Genomic DNA, 19,714 nt, shown 5'->3' with positions numbered 1-19,714 from the left:
TACTTCTGAGTAAACTTGATAGGATCAGGGTGTAATTATCCAAAGACCAAACCAAATGGCATGGAGTAGATCTCCCTGCGTCTTGTGATTTTAAATCTCTGATTCTAGTCTTTAATTAAGGCAGGGCACAGGGCTAATAAGGCTGCTGTAATCCAGTATGGCAGTACTTACATTATTCATTAGGAATTCAGTACCTGGTTACTTTAGGTGGTCTTGAAAATCTCAGCTCAGTTTTACTGTGGGCCCTGAGAAGCACTCTGAATCTTACTCGTACAGATACTCAGCTACCATGATAGTGAATAGCACCATCATTTTTGGAACATCTTTAAATGCACACACACACACACCAGTCAGCTGTGGACACTGCAAAGCCAAGCCAGCTCATAGTCTGATTATCTGACAGTCATTTGAGGCAGTTTGAAACACAGCACAGGTGTCTATTTTTTTTTTTTTACATCCAGCATCAGTTTATGCCTCTTTGTTTTTTGAATACAAGGATAACTACTGTAGTAGTTTGACATTATGGTGGAATTTTAACATGCTGGGCCTGTGCTTATTTTATATATTCAGTGTTTGATGCTGTCTCTCTCACCATTCCAGTGACTGGATAAATTTTAACTATGGGCAAAGAGATCAGGGAATTGTTCAGAAAAGTCTTTATGTGAAGATGCAACAAGATTCTCTTGGGTTGTTGACTGACCAGTATGCTCATGATCACGGACACCCATTGGATGTGTTTCAATGTGTTGGCTCTCAACCTTTTTTCCAAGAAAACCTGGAGAAATGTCAAGATGTCTTTAGCTGACAGAAGAAGACCACACTGGCCAGGCAATATCTTCAAAGTGATCCGTAGATTGACAGTTTCATGCAAGCAGGTAGGATCATATGTACCGCTGTAGGTTATAGACATTTGAAGCTTAAAGCAAGTGTAGGGAAGTAGCAGTGGTGCTGTGCAGGGACTTATGAAGCAGTAAGAAACAATATCAGGCTGCTCAGGTTGCTTCTGGATTGCATCCTACCCAAAGGCACTTTGGGATTCCTTCCAATACAGATAGACAGGCTTTGTTGTCATATCTGATCAGGAAAGCCCATGATGGAATCCTTGGGGAGTAGGTTCAGTGGCTCTTGTATATTCAGTCAGGGCTGGGGAATCATTTTGACCATTTTTCTGAACTAAATCCACTCCAAGGGAAGAAAGGACATAACAGGCCATCTAATTCTAACATCCTACTGCTTGTAAGAAATTGCCTTGATAATCCATGGGCACTGGATTATATCCCAAACTTCATATAATTAGGACCTGGGGGAAAAAGGCTTACAGACCTCAGAGATACAGTGCATCCATCTTCTGGCATTCTGTGCTTGATAAAGAATTGAAGAACAGTAGCATTCTTCTTGGAGGCAAACAGGTCCACCTTTGGATGTCCAGAGTGGTGGGGCTGGCTGGTAGATCTCTTGAAAGGCTCACTGACCAAATTCACTTAATTTTATTTGGCCAGTCTGCTGCCTTGTTGTGGAGTTCCTTGGAATGGACTGCCACTAAAAGGCGCAGTTATTACTTGGCCCAACAGAACAGGATAGTGGCTTTGACTGTTTAGGCCAGACAATCTAGTTTTCTTGATGGTTACCAGCGTGGCTATATTATCTGTTCTGAACAGGACATTTCTTCCCCCTAGCTGTGACTAAATGTTTTCAAGGAATAGTTAAATTGCCCTTAACTTGAGAATGTTTATCTGTAGTTGCTGCTCCCATGCAGACAGCCATCCTCTGGTGGATACGCTCTTCCCATCTCCAATAGACTGGAAGTTGTTATCACTAGTAATCGAATGGGTTTGCCAACTGAAGATGTTTACTTCTTGGGAGGAGAGCAATGACACATCTTGATAAAATAGTTAAGAGCAGAGACATCACACTGACAACAAAGGTCCACATAGTTAAAGCAATGGTATTCCCCGTAGTAACCTATGGCTGCGAGAGCTGGACCATAAGGAAGGCTGAGCAAAGGAAGATAGATGCTTTTGAACTGTGGTGTTGGAGGAAAATTCTGAGAGTGCCTTGGACTGCAAGAAGATCAAACCAGCCCATACTCCAGGAAATAAAGCCAGACTGCTCACTTGAGGGAAGGATAGTAAAGGCAAAACTGAAGTACTTTGGCCACATAATAAGAAGACAGGATACCCTGTAGAAGATGCTGATGCTAGGGAAAGTGGAAGGCAAAAGGAAGAGGGGCTGACCAAGGGCATGGATGGATGATATTCTGGAGGTGACAGACTTGACCTTGGGGGAGCTGGGGGTGGCGACGGTTGACAGGAAGCTCTGGTGTAGGCTGGTCCATGAAGTCATGAAGAGTTGGAAGCAACTGAACGAATAAACAACAACAACAAATTCCCCTCCACCATTCTAGTGACTGGAATATTGACCATGACTCAGATTCAGTTTCTATGTGGCTGAAATGACACTTGAAAGGAAAGCAGAAGTCTAAGAAGGACACATGGCCTATGGGAAGAGCTCTATGCAAGACGCTAAGAACGCTAACACCTCAGAGTTCCTTTTTGTGACAACAGCTTCCCTCCGCCCTTCCATGATATTCAATGCTGGATAAGGTGTATGAAAACTCTTAAGATGTTGCATTTTCTGTATTTTCTCAAAGGTTGCATCAAGAGGAAAGACCAACTCTCAACTTATTAGGCAACTTGAGCACATTGTACAAGTGAGAACATTCCAAGTGTTGAATCATACCCTCACATTTTGAGAACAAAATAAACATGAAACACATCCTTTTTAAAAGCTCTTTCACTGTCACAGTGGCCAGCCACATCACTCCATAAGGCTGCACATTCTGGAGAGTAGGTTCAGTTGATTTTAATGGGACTTACTTCTGAGTTAACATTCCTAGGGTTGCACTGCATGTTATCTAAGACCTGGAAATACAGCACATTTACACTGAGCATGTCTGCAGTTTAATATCTACCTTTTAAAATAAAATGTAATATAGGTCCTTTTAATAATGGTAGATAAAGTTGATTTGAAGTAGGCTGAAGTGAATCAATATGTTTCTAATCTGTTGTATAATTGAGTTTTAGTTTGCTTCAGTGTAGAGTTCATTAAAGAGGCTTAACGGCATGCTAAGTTGCAAGGCTGAATGGAGTGTTACACTCTTCACTGTCAAGCTGCCACTTCTATCTCTGCTTGGTATGACAAAGAAACCTCCCTTTCACATAGAATGTCCCCATAACAAACTTAAACTGAATGTTATTATGGCATAGTGTTAAATATAGTTGAAATCCACAAAACTAAATGCCAGTCAGGGCCAGCCAAAGAAATTTTACTGCCTGAGGCAGAGCAGTAAATGACTCACACCCACCTAAGTCAAGGTGCGTAGTGCCCAAAATGAGCCAAGTTATTTTGGCACATGAGACCAAAAATATCACAAACACCTCTCCCCATCCTTGGCAATAACAACAAGTTAAACAGCTAACAATTTGCTGCTCTGTCATGACACCCCCAAAAGCTGCTCCACTCTGCCTAGTGGCTGGGCCAGCCCGGATATCAGTCTCACATTCTGTGTGCTTTGCAAATCTCTCTGTGCTAGATAGATGATCAGCACTGTCAGCTCTCATCTGTCAGCTCTTCCACGTTTGGAAGGAGGGAGTAAAACGTGAGAACGGGGGTGGGGGGGGGGAGAAAAGCATGCTGGATCTGCTCAGATAATCTGTTTGGTTATGTGGGTGCCTGCAGTTCAGTTGTACCCTGTGCATGTTCTCGGGTGTTAGATGCTGTTTCTTTTTGCCTCCCAGCAGTGTGCATGGGATTGGATCCAAAAGTGCAATTGTGCTTGGAAATGTATTTCCATGTACTGCTAATCCTTTCTGGATTAGGATAATTTTTAATAGATTTGCACAACTGCTGTCACCATTGAAATCCTCTGTGTCTCGTTGCTAAATTGGGCAGGTTCCAAGCTAAACATTTATTTTCAAAAGTTCATGTGAGTACGGCAAGTTTCGTTAACATTTTTCCAGCTCAGCTATAGTCTTTGGGTGTCTTGTGGATGTGGAGCCACGTTGCCAGCAGTGCGTTTTCAGAACAACGCAGCTAGAAAGATTTCCATTCCAGGGCAGGCGCGGGAAGGAACCAACCAGTGAGTTTTAAAGAAAGTTCAAATTCTGCTGTACAATTCCCATGATAAATTGTTGGGAAACAATTGGTCTGAGCGTATACAATTCACTGTGTTTCAATCATGATAGGACTAAAACAAATATTAAGGTGATATCGTTTATAAAGCAACACTGCAGCAAAAAGTTTGCATATTTGGCAGAGAGGTGGCAGAGACCTAGATATCATATCAGTAGGACAACAGTACCCTTGTTTAATTTAAAGAGATGATGATGATGATGATGATGAGCATCATCATCACATGATGATGATCACCATCATCACATTTCATTACCGCCCCATAGCCGAAGCTCTCTGGCCGGTTCACAAAGATTAGAAACACTAAAAATACAATATGCAAAATTTAAAAACATAAAAATGTAAACGGACAGTATATAGAGAAACAACATGTATCTAAAAACAACTTCGAACAATCAGCCAAACCATAAAACAAATCCAGGGTCAATTAAAACTCATCACAAGCTTTGAGTCGCCTTGAGTCCCAGTATTGGGGAAAAGTTGGGATATAATTATAAATATAACAACAACAACATGCTGCCAAATGCTTGGGAAAAGAGACAAGATATCAGTGTTGGCACCAGATGGACCTCATTAGGAGCGTTCCATAATTGAGGGGCTACTACTGAGAAGGCCCTATCCCTAGTTGCTGTCTTCCAAGCCTCCCGTGGAGTAGGCACCCAGAGGAGGACCTTAGATGTTGAGTGTAATGTACAGGTAGATTTGTGTTGGGAGAGGCACTCCATCAGGTATTGCGGTCCCGAGCTGTGTAAGGCTTTATAGATTAAACCTAGGGATGGCGGAGAATTCCGCCACGGAACTCGGTGAGGCTGAATGACAGTGCATTCGGCCCCCTGAAACCCGTGGCGGAACGAAGCCCCCGCCCCCCACCCCATGAAATGCGCGCGAAATGGAGTGCTCACCTGCTGCCGTTTGCGCTGCTCTGCGAATGGCGGCCACGTCTGCGGCCGCCATTCGCTTCACCATTTTAGCCGTGATAGGCTACGTAAATACGTTCGTAGCCTATCACAGCTAATGCAGGGATGCCATTTGCATCCCTGCGGAGGCAGTGATAGGCTAAGGCTACATAAATATTTACGTAGCCTACTACAGCAAAAAAAAAAAGGGAACGCAAATGGCGGCGGCTACAGCGGCCACCGTTTGTGTCCCTGCTCAGCCCAGCAGCGGCTGGATGTCGCTGCGGGCTGCCCCAGCCGGCGGCTCTGCAGAGTTGCTGCAGAGCGGAGCCAGCCGTCGAGGATTTCGGCGGGAGGGACAGAGCGCCTCCCCCCCCATGGATGTACGAAATGAAACAGGTAAGTCGTTTCGTACATTCCTAGTTAACACCAGCACCTTGAATCAGACTTGGAAGGGTACAGGCAGCCAATGGTAGTGGGACAGAGTCGGTCTTAAATTTTTGAACCTTCTGGTCAAGAGGCACTTCTGGTCCCCATTATCAATCTGGCTGCCGCATTGTGCACAAGTTGCTGCTTCTGAACTGTCTTCAAAGGTAGACCCATGTAGAACGCATTGCAGTAATCTAACTTGGAAGTTACCACACCATAGACAACTGAAGCCTGGTTATTCCTGTCCAGATAGGGCGTAGTTGGGCCACCAACTGAAGTTGGTAGAAGGCATTTGTGCCTCAAGTGACAGAGATGGTTCTAGAAGGCTCAAGCCTTCCTAGAAGTAAAACTTTCTGACTTGTAAGCTGTTAATGATATTTTGGATGATGATGATTTCTCAATTGAGAGGAAGAGGCACTCTGTACATGCTCATAGGCACCTCTTTGCTTGTCCCAGCTCTGAGCCAATGCACTGAAAGCAAATTCCGGATATGAGCTATGTCTGCAATGAAACCTTGGCAGTCAAGAAGAGGTAGGATTTGTTTAATAGGGTGTGTACATAACGCATGCTTTGAAAATCGTTTGCGAATTTAAACTGAGACCACAAGCAGCTGCTGTCGTTTTACAGCAGCCGTGTAATGCAATAGCACACTAAACAGCAAGCCGATAATGGTCCATATTACTTTCTCTAGTGAGTGGCATAATAAAATAGAGAAATTCAAAGTGATCTGGATAGACTGGAGCGCTGGGCAGAAAACAACAGAATGACATTTAATAGGGATAAATGCCAAGTTCTGCACCTAGGAAAAAGAAACCAAATGCACAGTTACAAGATGGGGGATACGTGGCTCAACAACACTACAAGCGAGAAAGATCTTGGAATTGTTGTCGATCACAAGCTGAATATCAGCCAGCCATGTGATGTGGCTGCAAAAAAGTCAAATGCTATTTTGGACTGCATTAATAGAAGCATAGCTTCCAAATCCCGGGAAGTACTAGTTCCCCTTTACTCAGCACTGGTTAGGCCTCATCTGGAGTACTGTGTCCAGCTCTGGGCACCACACTTTAAGAAGGATGCAGACAAACTGGAGAGGGTTTAGAGGAGGGCAACAAAGATGATCAGGGGACTGGAAACAAAGCCCTATGAAGAGAGACTGAAAGAACTGGGCATGTTTAGCCTTGAGAAGAGAAGACTGAGGGGAGATATGGTAGCGCTCTTCAAGTACTTGGAAGGTTGTCACAGAGAGGAAAGCCAGGATCTCTTCTCAATCATCCCAGAATGCAGGACACGGGATAATGGGCTCAAGTTACAGGAAGCCAGATTCCGGCTGAACATCAGGAGAAACTTCCTGACTGTTAGAGCAATACGACAATGGAACCAATTACCTAGGGCGGTAGTGGGCTCTCCCACACTGGAGGCATTCAAGACGAGGCTGGACAGCCACCTGTCAGGGATGCTCTGACTTGGATTCCTGCATTGAGCAGGGGGTTGGACTCAATGGCCTTGTAGGCCCCTTCCAACCCTAGTATTCTATGATTCTATGAGAACAAAATTGCTAGTAACAATTGGCAGAGGATGCTGTCTGGTGGGGTGTTGTGGGGAGCACTTTGTGTAACTCCTTATCAGAATTTAAGTTTTTGGGAACCGCTTGTTACAAAAATGCCCTCATATCCATAGGTGAAGGCCTTTGATAACTCATAAGGTCAGCGTTTTGGCAATGGGATCATGTAGTAGACAAAATTGGTAAATGGGTGTATGGACAGAGTGGTGCAAATGCAATGTATCTAAGAAAAGGGAAGGGTGGACAGGGCAAGTGAGAGAGGCCCTGGGTCTTGAAGGAGACGAGGTGGGGAAAATTATCTGGAAATGTGTCCAGGACTTCTACTCAGGCTAATTGCTTTGCATCTATTCAGTGAGAGGGAAGCTTTGTGTGAAAAAATGAGGAGGTGGAGGCACAGCAACAAACCAATTTTCTGTATCAGACCATACAAAAATGCCTTGGCTTTGATCCCTGCTATATGAGTTGCAGCAGTGAGTTGCTGCCATGTTGCTGACTACGTCTTTGACCTATTTTGGCTTCTTAGGCTGTAATCCAGGCTGGCTGGGGAATGGGATTATACCACTTGTTTTGCTGTGAGAGCATGCTAGGTGCTGTGAAGAACATTACATGCATTGTGAAGTGGCCTACTCAATCCTGGGTTGCTACACAATGTACTAGCCTGCCACATTGCACACGTGTGTCACCAAAAGCACATTAAGCCAGTTTTCCAGCATTTTTCTAGGTCCCTGTTCTTCTGGGCACAGTCCAGAAGGTGGTGTGGCTTTGATTTTGTAAAGGCCTAAATATCGGAGCCCTGGTTCATACATTCAGAATCCCTCGATGTGGTATGCCCTGTTGTCACTGCTGAATTAAGCAAGTAAGAAATGAGCCGGTTATTCCTACCCAAAGCCTGATCATGTGGACACTCTCTTTATGTAAAGAGAGAAGAAATACTCAGGTATTATTAGGACAGAGGGATGAAAGGTGAAATTAAGGGTATGTGTTGGGGAGGCAAAGCTGTTTAGGAAACATTTGCTGAAGAAGTGGGTCTCTGCTATAATAATGACCTTGCTCAGATCATGAAACTGTGTTGAATGGACTGAGCTGTATGTTTGGTTCCCAACCCCATCTGCCTAACTGCCTTTATAATGGTGAAGCTTGCAGCTGATTCCCAGTTCTGAGGTGTTACCTGAACAACAGGAGGCCTTAATTTGCTCAGGATCACTGGACATGGTTAGCCCTTTTCTGTCTCCTCACTTACTTGCATTTTTGCCCTAAGCATTAATGCTTTGAGATGCAAATCTTTCCAGTGGTATTCTTTCGTTGGCCTGTACTTCCCCTTGTCTTAAAAATATTAGATATAATAAAAATGTATTTGAGCAGAGCATAGAGACTGAGTTGAGTGTGTGTGTGTGTGTGTGTATTTAACCTTCATGCTTAATTTTGTAACCCATTATAAAGTGTTGATGCTTTGTTCCTAAATTCTCTACATGAGGTGGTGTGCATTAAAGTGTATTTATACTTTTTCGGATTAATTAGCTGTGACCTTACGAACTGCTGTCCTTGTTTAATTGGTGTCTCCAAAGCACAGTAATGGCATAAATCATCTGATAATGAGATTCAGAGCTCGTTGCAGACATATATAATAGCACTACATTGATAACAGCAAATGAGATTTGTTGATTCTATATTGGTGTATAGCTATCTCTTTTCTGGACCTGCTCCCTTGCCTTCAACAGCAGCCCAGAAATTAAGCAGGTAAAACTTTGACCCATTACTTAGTTTCATTCTGAGAAAAGTCACATTTGTTGAATTTGTGTGCCATGCTGCCATTAAACCACAAGAGAGCAGGATCCAGGAAGGAAAAAAATGGTGCCAATCCTAGTTGTAGCAGATACGATGCACTTGGATTTAGGCATCTGGTGGGTGGTGGTGGGAGGATTTGATTGAAATGGATTATGGTACTGAAGGAGCTGCATTTAGATGTAACACCAAACCATGGTGTAACTTTCAGGCTCACATTTTCCTTCACATGCTGCAGTTTCCTAATGGACCTCAGGTTTCTTGGCAAACCATAGTTTGTTGTTGCATGCAAATCCATCCGTTGGAGGCACACACACCAAACCATAATTTGTTCAGATCATAATTTGCTTGTAAGCCAGGTTCAGAGGCAAAGGTTTGTTTGAACCATAGTTTGTCACATTTGTGTGTGAGGTGAGGAGCAGGAGGAGAGACTGGCCCACTGCTGCTCATTCATATAACACCAAACCATGGTTTGCGTGGTTTGGCATTGCATCTGAATGTAGCTACTATTTTACTGCAAGAAAGGCGAAGAATTTTCATGTTGTAAGACCATATCCAAAGTTGGGGAGAGCTATGGTGCAGGGCTATTGGAAATGAACTCTAAAGAGTGAAGAGGCAGGTTAACCAAGTCCTAACTCATAAATTATCATGTTAGTTTTTGAGTTTAGGAAGTTTTGAATATTTAGTATTGAACTGCCCATTTATTTACCAAAGTCTGGCAAATGAAAATAACTATACTAGTTTTACATGATTAGGGAATTAATAGTATGATAATGAATAAAACACAACGAGCCAACCATTTCCATGGGATCCAGTGGTGTGCAGTGGCAAAGAATGCTTTATAGTATAGATGTATTATGCTTCCAGTTGCTCTAAGTGGTAGGAAGTTGTGGGTGCTGCTTCTTACAAGGCTTAGTTCATGTGAGGAGAAAATTCGGAATCTTATAGCATTTTTGTAATATTTTGTGTTGGGGGGGGCAAACAAGCATCCAGATAAAAATGGCTTTAAAGCTTTAGGGTAGTATCAGTCCCCTCTGCCCTCCACACACACCATCGGAATTTATTGGAGCACCCCTCCCTTCCAGATTGCTTCTTGCCAGCGAGCTGCAAAAATTCTCTTCATCCCTCATGATCAGATGTTGTTTTTTTCTCTAGCTTGGAACCAAACAGTGAGAGTTGTCTGGTCCTGAGCCATCAGCCGTCATTGCTCATTTAAACAAGCATTTACTAGCTACTGATGCTGATGAAAGAATCACCTATATAAAAGCCTCAGGTTCGCTGTTTCATTTTGAATGGCATAATAACAATGCGTTTCTCTCCAGCACAGAATGCACATCTTCTGTATGTAGATGATGTATACAGTAGAACCTTAGAGAAAGTAATCTAAAAGATGTGATATGGCTACTACTACTTCATAAGCTGCCTCACTAACTGTTTTAACAAGCATTTATATCCTGCTTTTCTGCTAAACGTGGAAGCTTTCAATGTATCCATAATATAATGCTGATAAAACAGTATTATGCAAAAGTGCAATAAAATATTTGCAGAATGTATATTGTCACAGTTCATCTCTCCCATCTAGCCCCATGTACTAAAACAAATTCAATTGATACGTGTGGGGTCGGTTGCAATCCCCAAAAGAGTCTTTCAGAAGTGATATAATTTTGAAATTCAGAAAGCCTTTGCACAGAAACCCTTTGCAATTCAGAGGTATACCAAACTCTGAAATCAAATACATGTTTATTTGCAGCTCCATCTTTCAAAACCATCAAGTTGTGAACAATCCAGTGGGAGTGGTACAGGTTTTCAATCCAAGCTGGTACTTCATATTCATTCCTATTTTCAGGGTAGTATTACTAGTATCCCTGCCCATGTTCTGGAAAGAAAACAAGGGCCTTGCAACAAAGTCCCTTTTGTTTGCTCAAGAACTAAAACAGCTGCATACAAACCAAACAATAAAAATAAACTCCTGCCGAACTACCTTCTAACACATGGGGGTTCTGGAGAGAGGAAACCAGGGATATTTAGAGGCATAAAGTGACTCATTGTGTGAGCAAAAGAATGTTATAAGGCCAGTCTGTGGCTTGGAGTTGCATCTGTTACCTTTCTAGCCAGTACTGAGGAGCATTTAGGAAGGAAGAAAAAAAAATAAATTGAATGATGCTTAATACTGTGATTGCATTGTACTAGACCTTCAACCTTCAGCCCAATCCACCAGCCACTTTGACCAAAGAACTTGGATTTGGTCCCACTGACACTCTATGTAGAATTTTAACCTATATAGAGGGAAAGCACCATTTTGAGGTCATTTTGTATTCATTTTATGTTTAATGTTTAATAACCATATCTAAATGTTTTCTACTATCAACTGTTGTCCTGCATAACAAATAGCAGTACTTACGGTACTTTGAATAATAATAATTTAAAAAATCTTGCAGTGTTGACCCATGCATGCATTTCTGACATTCTATAGAAGCCAATAATGGACAGGGTTGCTCTGTAAAATGGATAGCAATGAAATATTTATTTCTGTTGGAACTGGCTCCCTGGAAAGAACTTATATGTAAATTATTCATCCTCAATAGGTGAAACTGATTCTTTTTTGTAACTTGGTTTATGACTGAAAATGCCTCTTAACAGGAGATAACCTGAAGAAAAAGAATGACCATTTTGTGTAACCTTGAATTTAAGCACTAGCTTGGTAGCCATAGGTGACCAGGAATTGCATGAAGGTGAGTGAGTGAGCTGGTAGAGGAGGGATGGAGCACTCTGTCTTCTGTGCCCAGGATAGAAGCAAAGCAGCCTGCTAGACAAGGGACTGCCCCTTCTTCACATGTAGCATAAAAATGCAGCTCTCCATCCCTCCTCTACCAGCCCCCAGCAGGCTAGTAATTCTTTTTTTGCAAGCCAGTAACTTTTGTAGGCATATTTACAAGGGTGATTTTGTGAATATTTCATTTGCTTTAAATACTCCTCCTCTTGTGTGTGTTTTTTCCCCCCCAGGTCAGTTTCATGAATTCAAAAGATACTTACCAGTGATTTCTGTGTCCCGGGGTTGGTTTTCTTGTGTTTTTGTAAGTACTGCTACATTTTAATATCTATTTGTACCTGCTAAGAAGCGTGTGTGTGTATGTGTGTGTTCATTTTTAAAATGTCATACATTGATTTTCTACTTCAAGTGCCCAAGGTTATATATACAATATAAAAGCATGGTTAAAACTGATAGCATATGATCATGGATGCAATCACCTTTGCTCCATGCACAGAGTAGATCGATTGAAGGCTTCTTGGTCCACACATCACTTTGATACCCAGCCACACACTACATTGCATCCAGAGAGGTCCTTCTTCAAGAGAGGTCCTTCTATGCTACACATTGAAACATTCAGCTACATGCTTTGCATGCAGAAGCCCCCAGCTTCAATCCCTGGCTTAGGTCCGAGTAAACATGCTTAGGATCACAATCCAAAGCATGGTCAGAATGTGAATCTGAATTCAAATTCCATTTTAAAACCATGGTTGTGCCATTCTGCCTTAATACATTTGAAATAAGTAAAAAGGATTTACATACAGTAGTGAAAACTCCTATTTCATAATATATTCACAGTGTGTGCAGTGGGGGTGGGAGGATGGTTAAAACCTGTATGTGTGATAAGTACAAGAATATTTAAAGCATGCATGCACAGGTTTAAGTAATACATAACATTAATAGCCTTTAAGAATGTGCATTAACTATGATCTCTATTGTGAGATGAGTATGTGTATATATTTGTTTGTATTTGCTTAATCTGGAATAAAAGAGAGGAATCCTAAGAACTGCCCCCTCCAAAAAAGCAAGCTGATTGAGGAAGAAATGTTGATCTATGAAATGTCAACCCTGACTTGTTCACATACGGGCTTCTTTCTGGTTTTGGTCAAATGGGATGAGAAGACACAGGTGACCAAGCAAACAGCATTCAGATAGCAGTGGGCAAGCTGTGTGGTTTATACACTGAAGAATGAAGCATTATATGGAATAAGACTGTTACTGATTTTGTAAAGTCAACAGCAAAATTCTCATTGACTTAATTTTATTAGGATTGCATCCAAGATAAATTACATCTACCTTTGAATCCTTTGAAGTGGTGCTCCCAACACAAGGTTAACAGTGCAATTCTGTGCACGCCTACTGAGAAGTAAGTCCATATTCAACGGGTCTTGCTCCCTAGTAAGTGTGTTTAGGATTGTAGCCTAAGGCATATTATTAGGGTTGTGATAGAAGCAAATTTTACAGTTCAGCAGACTAGTCTTGCTCTGTTGTTTAAATGATTTATTGTACCCCTCAGGGATCCTTTATTTATATGTCAAAGTTTAATTTCCCCTGAACTATAGATAAACATGCTCTGAAATGGACTCTGGGCTGGTTCACACACTGGCAGGCATTGTGTCCTGAGTAATGTGAGGCAATATGGAAGTTCTATCTGGAGTTTTAAACTGTGCTATGTCATTCACACTTGCGAGTCGTAATGAGATGCTGCAGTTGTCAAAGGATAAACATTGCACATGTGAAGCAGCCTTAATGCCTGGCCTAATATATTATAAATGGTATGCACATAAGCAGCACCATTGTTTCTTTGATTTCATTGGAAAACTCCACCGACATTCAGGCTGTCTGCACCGACAAAATGTCCTTTGAAAACTAATGGCATGCAAACAGTGGTGATGTTTGTTTTATTTAACAGTAATTGCTCATTGAGCTTGAAATTCAAATTCTAAGATTTACCAAATTTCCTTTGAAGCACTCAATATTCTGGCTTGAGAGAACCCATTACTACTGATGTCAGAGCAGCTGAACCAATGGGCAAAGTAGGAACTGTGACTCTTCTAATTGTCCAGGCTAATGGTGACTTGTGAATATGTGCGTTCCAAAATCTGTTTCTGTGAAATAGCATGTATGAGCTCACCTCTGATCTATTCTTATGATATGGACCTGGGTGATCTGTTTTTCACGGACATATGCACGCACACACACACAGACATATATCATTTAGAGATCCATGATTCAGACAAAATTTTTAATGTGTTGTATTTACAATATTTAGGGAGCAATCCTATGTGGAGAGGCAGCCGCCTCCGAACTTGGAGGCGACCACTTATCCAATGCAGGATGGGAGGAACGCGGAGGGGATCGTTTCCTCTGTGCTTCAGCTGCCCTGCATTCACAGCTAGATGGCTGTTTCCGGCTGTCTAGCCGCGGGATATCAGAGCATGGAGTGGGTAGGCCGGACAATGCATAGGAAGCATCGTACCAGCACTTATGCACTCCCTGCCCCTCCCCACCCCTGGGACCGCCCCCTTTTGCCCTGCTCCATGCTGCTCTTATGAGCATGGAGCACGGGAACAGTCCATGCCGGGGGCGAGGGCAGGGAGGCAGTTCTCTGGGAACCTACTTTGGAGCACGGGCTCTGAGCCAATCCTATGGCTGTCTAGCCACTGACTAGCGGCCATAGGATTGCTCACTTAGTTTGTAGTATTAGAGATTTAATGGCATTAGTGGTATTTCAGAAGCAAGTAATCCTGGATCGAATCTTAATAACCCTACCCTTGGTTATTTCAGTGCAATATTTTATTGTTTTTATTACTGTTTATGGGTAACCCAACAACAAGCCTGGGTTAGGGACTAAACAGCCCATTGGTCTGGCTTTGCACATCATGTTCACAATCTCTGATGGGGCCAATTAGAGGTTGGTTACAGAGAACGAAAACAGCTTGCGGGCAGTGCACGTCCCTGCTGTTACGTGTGAACTGGGTCACTGTAAAATATTTTATACTGACAGACTTGAAAGACTTTTTGCACTAAAATATAATACAACCTATGAAGAGCTTCTTTATATTGTTCTGTGCGGTATTTTATTTTTGCTCATTGTTTACAAAAGATTTTCCCCAATGCCAAAGTACTGAATAACCATGAACATTAATGCAACCTTTGTGGTGTCTCATGTTATTTATCTTCGTACTGTCTTCTTTTCCTTTGTCCACCATTTGTCTTGCTTAGGCTTGATGGCAAGATCATAGGATAGGAGTGATTTCTGCATGATACGATGGAGCCTTAGTGCATAACTGTGACTCCTTATTATGTTGTTGTTCAGTCGTTAAGTTGTATCCGACTCTTCGTGACCCCATGAACCATAGCACGCCAGTCCTTCCTGTCCTCCGCTCTCTCCCGGAGTGTGCTCAAGTTCATATTCATTTCATTGGTGATGCTATCTAGCCATCTCATCCTCTGCCGTCCCCTTCTCCTTTTGCCTTCAGTCTTTCCCAGCATCATCAGGGCCTTTTCCAGAGAGTTTTCTCTTCGCATTAGGTGGCCAAAATATTTGAGCTTCAGCTTCAGTATCTGTCCTTCCAATGAGCAGTCAGGGTTGATTTCCTTTAGGATGGACTGATTTGACCTCCTTGCAGTCCAGGAGACTCGTAAGAGTCTTCTCCAGCACCACAGTTCAGTCAGCCTTCCTTATAGTCCAGCTCTCACAGCCATACGTTGCTACTGGGAAAACCATAGCTTTGATTATACGAACCTTTGTCGGCAAGGTGATGTCTCTGCTTCTTCCTATGCTGTCTAGGTTTGCCACAGCTTTCCTCCCAAGGAGCAAGCGTCTTTTAATTTCATGGCTACAGTCACCGTCTGCGGTGATCTTGGAGCCCAAGAAAATAAAATCTGTCACTGCTTCCATTTCTTCCCATTCTATATGCCAGGGCTCCTTATTATACCCATCAATATATATAGTAGTAGTGATCAAAATATCTAGTAATAACTTAAGCTGTGCACAAGGCTTTGTTGTTTCCAGAATGATGATCTTCTCAGGATTCAGAACTGATGTTCTAATTTCCAGAATGATTGTGCAGCATCTTAAAGGACCACATATAAGGGACTTGATTCTTGAGCGAGGGTGTAACCAATGCCAGGAAATGGCCACAGTGTCAGTTCTACAGCAATCATTGGTGCTGCTCTCCTGCTTTTGCTGCTGGTGGCTCCTGTATGTCAAATCTCAATGCCCCTTGGCTAGAGGGGTTCTCCCTTACTGGCCAGTGAACAAGCTTTTCAGATCACCCAAGCCTGCTCACCGCTTTGTCATTTTAGTTGCTCAGAATTAGGGATGTTGGAGGAATCCGCCACAGATTCAAATGAATTTGGATTTCTATGAGTTTGACCTGCAGATCCCACAGTGGACCAGCTGTTCTTGAGCCATTTAGATTCCAGGTCTTGCAGAGCAGGGTTTTTTAAAATTTGGGGAGGGGAATTTGTGCAAATTCACACTATAATGTGCATTTGTGCTAGTGGAATGAAATTCTCATACATCCTAAAAAAATCTGAATCTGTCAATGAGTGGACGATGGAATGAAAGATACATGATAATCTGTAAATCACAGGCAGAACAGATTGAACAAAATCTGTACATCCCTATTCTCAATCAAAGTATTATCCTAGTGTTGCTATAACGTTTCTCACTTTGCAAAGTAACGTTTGCTCTTTTTGATAGCTTTTGAGACTGCTGGTATAGTCTTGGATTTAGAGGTGGGAGCTCTGGATTCAAATCCCTACTCAGCCACAGGGATGACCTTGGGCTTGTCAGTATCTCTCAGCTTAGCCTCTCTCTCGGGATGGTTGTGACTTGTGACTGAGGACAAAGGAGCAGCAAATGTATGCAGCCCTTAGCTCTTAGAAAGAATCGTTATTTTCTGTAATACTTCCCTGAATCTCCCTTCTAAACATGGGAGTCCCAGATTTTTTAGTCTTCAAGATTATCTTTAACTGTGTGTGTTCCTTACCCCTGGTTATTTTTGTTGGTTCGTTTGGCACATTATCAGTAGAGAGGAAAAAGAACAAACATCAGTCAGTACTGTGACTGAAAGAGTAAAGGTGAATGGATCACTTGTAGTGAATAACTGGTGAATCAGCATAAAAGAAGTTTAATTATTTTGGTATTTTTGTTGGTTTATACTTGTATGATGTTTTAAGCTATTTTCATATGCATATAGCTTTGGATTTTGTTTTGTTTGAAAAATGGTATTAAAATAGACCATAAAGAAAGGCATCACAGGGAGCACAAAATAGTGATGTGCTTTTTAACCCTTGGAACCCAAACTTTGGTTCATAGAAGAGAATTGTTTTAACACAGCCTTCCCCAACCTGGTGCCCTCCAGATGTTTTGGACTACAACTCTCAGCAGTTCTGGCCTCAGCTGGGGCTGAGGGGAATTGAAGTCCAAAACATCTGGAGGGTACTGGGTTGGGGAAGGCTGGTTTAACACCAGATAAGGCAAAACTCCAGAGTTATATAGCCCCCTGTAACCTTTTTCAAGGGAGTATCTGTGTAACGTACACTTTGCTGACCTTTGCATATGTGACACTCACCTAAGAGGTGGGTGTTGCAAAGTGGGGAGGGTGGAAAGAAGTGACAGCAAAGGAAGGGGACAGGGCCCTCTCTCCATCCCTTGCTGATAGACCTTTGGGGGTGAGGAAGTGCATATTTTTTTTACCTCTGTATGGTCCCAACATACTTCTATATACTTTTAGGGGATTTGCTATGAACCTGTCAAAAATAAGGCACTAATTGGTACAGAAGTGCCATCTTAAGACCTTTGGGTAATGTAAATAAAGTCTGCAGAAAGAAAGACCAGGAAAGTATTTGATGGTACTGTGTGAAAGTAATAATTAGAGACTACTTTATGAAGGTGGCCATTGAACTGGAATCTTATTGAGTCACTAAGTTACTAAGTGGGTCAGGATGGCAGATGGCAGCTAATTCAGCTTCCCCCAACCTGGTGCCCTCCAGATGTGTTGGGCTACAACTCCCAGCATGCCTGTCCATTGACCATGCTAGCTGAAACTGATGGGTGTGGAAGTCCAAAACATCTGGAGGGCACCAGGTTGGGAAAGGCTGGTCTAGTTTTCCACTTTTCCCTCTCTGCTTTTTACTTATACTTACACAACTGTGTGTGTAAGTATAAGTAAATGCACGCACACGCACCCTCCGCCTCTCCTAATATTGCAGGGGTGGATTGATTCATTTACTGATATAAAAACAAAATCACTTAGCACTAGCCATTCATTCATCATAGTAGATGGTGCGGTAAAAGGTTAACGGCTCAGTGGATGGATGAGAACTACAATAAATAACTGTGCTGTTTAGAGGCCTGGTGATATAAGTTTATGGCAGGTAAAAGAGAGCTTTTACCCACTTAGCACAATGTTTGATAAAGATAGTAGTACTATAAAAACATCTGTATGTCTAAAATTGATTGGAAACAAAATCCAACTCTTAATTGGATTTACTATACTACACGTATAGTAGTAAGATGTGAAAATAAAATAAAAAAAACAATCGTTGCAAATTCTAGAACTGTTGCTGTTAGGCTGAAGTCCTGCATGCAGGTTACATACATTCCACAGACCTTTGTGGGCTTTATGCAGACTTTGTCCAGTACCGCAGCTTTAGTTCTCAATCCTGCATCTTGGGCCCACACACAGCAGGTTGCCAGTGGCTTCTCATAGGGGTTCCAAAGGAGCCCTCCTGTTTCCCACCATGATGCCTCTGTTCCTGGTGTGCTATTTCTGTGCCTGGCACTTTGCAAGATGACAGGCAGTTTGGGGGGATTTTGTGGGGTGGGTGAAGGCAAAATGAAAACTCTGTGAAAGAGGCTGGAGGAGTTTTTTTTCTGAATTCCCAGGACCTCCCCTCTCCAATAGGCATTCAGGAAGAACGCCTGGCTGGAGAAGAATCCTGGGCTCCTAAATAAAGGATAACGGAAGACTCATAATGATCGGTTTTTCCCTGTTGGTCTTTTGAAAGCAATTGGCTAGCTTGGGAAAAAAGAAGTAAAGCATGAAGAAGAGCAAGTAGGAAAATACAGTGGTGACTGGGAAGATCACCTTCTCAGTGGTGGTTCCCTGTCTTTGGAAACCCAGGGAGGCTCACTTGGTGCCTGTATTGTTATCTTTTTGGCACCAGGTGAAATAGATCTTTTAAGAACTTCTAGCCCTGAAATGATTGGTCGTATTCTGCTTTGACATTCTATTTTTACATTTTGTGTGTGCTATATTGCATTTATATTGCATCTGTATTGTGTATTAGTATATTTTAATTGAATGTTATTGTGTGAAAATCACTTTGGTAAATTTTATTTGATAGGTGGAATATAAAATCTATTAAATTATACAGATTTCTCTAGTATATGCAGCAGCAGTTTGTGCAAAAAACTGCCAGTTCAGATGTACCCCTAGCTTTTTTGCTACTGAAGCTTAAAAAATTGTTATTGGTTTCTTCTCTTGCTTAACTAGCTTTTGATCAACTTCACAAAAACATTAATATTTACAGATAATTTCTTTTCTTATTATCTGCTGGGGAAAATGCTCCACCCCTTTTATTATCCTGTTCAGATTTCCTTTCATATTTCTGTACAATAATAATCTATCTATGGGTTTTTTCCCTGCAATTCCTTCTCCAGTTCGATGTGTGTGCGCGCGCGTGTGTGCGCGCATGTGCGCGCGCGTGTGTGAAGGCACTTGGTATCCTTGTAAGATGGCAGTGTCCATTCATTTAACGTCTTGAACAAGATCTGTTTAATCCCTTCCCAATCTCTTGGTGGATTTTATTTTTTTTTTAAATTGAAAACAAATCGGATACCAAGATTTAGAGAATGGTATGTCAAATTATGGGATATGGCAATTTTGAACAAACTGACATGGGCTATCCAACCTAGACAGGGAATGTGTAGTTGCACAAGGTTTGAACAAGATTTGAAATTGTTAAAGCAATTTTGTAATGACAAAGAAAATGCAGTGCTTGGTAATCCCTTTCTTCTTGTATATGGTA

General features: G+C 42.1%; 1 protein-coding gene across 15 annotated transcripts in view; it reads left to right on the top strand.

The window, feature by feature from the left end:
- SOX6 (SRY-box transcription factor 6) overlaps positions 1–19,714 on the top strand; it is a 613,575-nt gene that overhangs the window by 68,447 nt on the left and 525,414 nt on the right. For 6 of the 15 annotated variants that reach the window (XM_084855004.1, XM_084855003.1, XM_084855017.1 and 3 more), the window contains exon 2: positions 11,863–11,933. The exons of 4 other annotated variants lie outside the window; for them this stretch is intronic. The gene's annotated coding sequence lies outside the window, so the exon portion shown is untranslated. Of the gene's footprint in view, positions 1–7,054; positions 10,133–11,862; positions 11,934–12,936; positions 13,035–19,714 lie in introns of those variants that run through there. 5 more of the 15 variants (XM_084855009.1, XM_084855007.1, XM_084855013.1 and 2 more) reach the window with 3 other exon arrangements.

Source organism: Heloderma suspectum, chromosome 1 (assembly GCF_057233095.1).
Source record: "Heloderma suspectum isolate Gila_16-S chromosome 1, 16-S_ref, whole genome shotgun sequence".
Taxonomy (NCBI): domain Eukaryota; kingdom Metazoa; phylum Chordata; class Lepidosauria; order Squamata; family Helodermatidae; genus Heloderma; species Heloderma suspectum.
Note: the sequence above shows the minus strand (reverse complement) of the source record. Positions and strands in the feature narration are given on the sequence as shown.